Source organism: Arachis ipaensis, chromosome B09 (genome assembly GCF_000816755.2).
Source record: "Arachis ipaensis cultivar K30076 chromosome B09, Araip1.1, whole genome shotgun sequence".
Lineage (NCBI taxonomy): Eukaryota > Viridiplantae > Streptophyta > Magnoliopsida > Fabales > Fabaceae > Arachis > Arachis ipaensis.
The window spans coordinates 133,525,313-133,525,639 of NC_029793.2; positions in this window are offsets into that span (position 1 = coordinate 133,525,313).

A 327-nucleotide genomic window follows, 5' to 3' on the forward strand; every position below is an offset into this window, starting at 1 on the left:
ATATATATAGACACAGACACAAACTTAATACATAAAAAAAATACTATAATACACCAATATCATAAATATGAAAAGGCATTCTGATTTTAAAAATAATCAAACATGTTTTCCAACTTAACGTCAAGTGACATCTAAGTCTACATTTCTATTTTAAAGCCCAAGAGTTTTAGCAATAGGTATGTCTTCGTAACTACACATTATTTGTGCTTTAACTTTTAAACTTTGTTAATTCATAACCTTCAATTAGTTATAAAGATGAGAAATTAATAATATCGTTTAATATAAATGCTGTCACAAAAATTGTAATTGAATAATTATGAATATTAA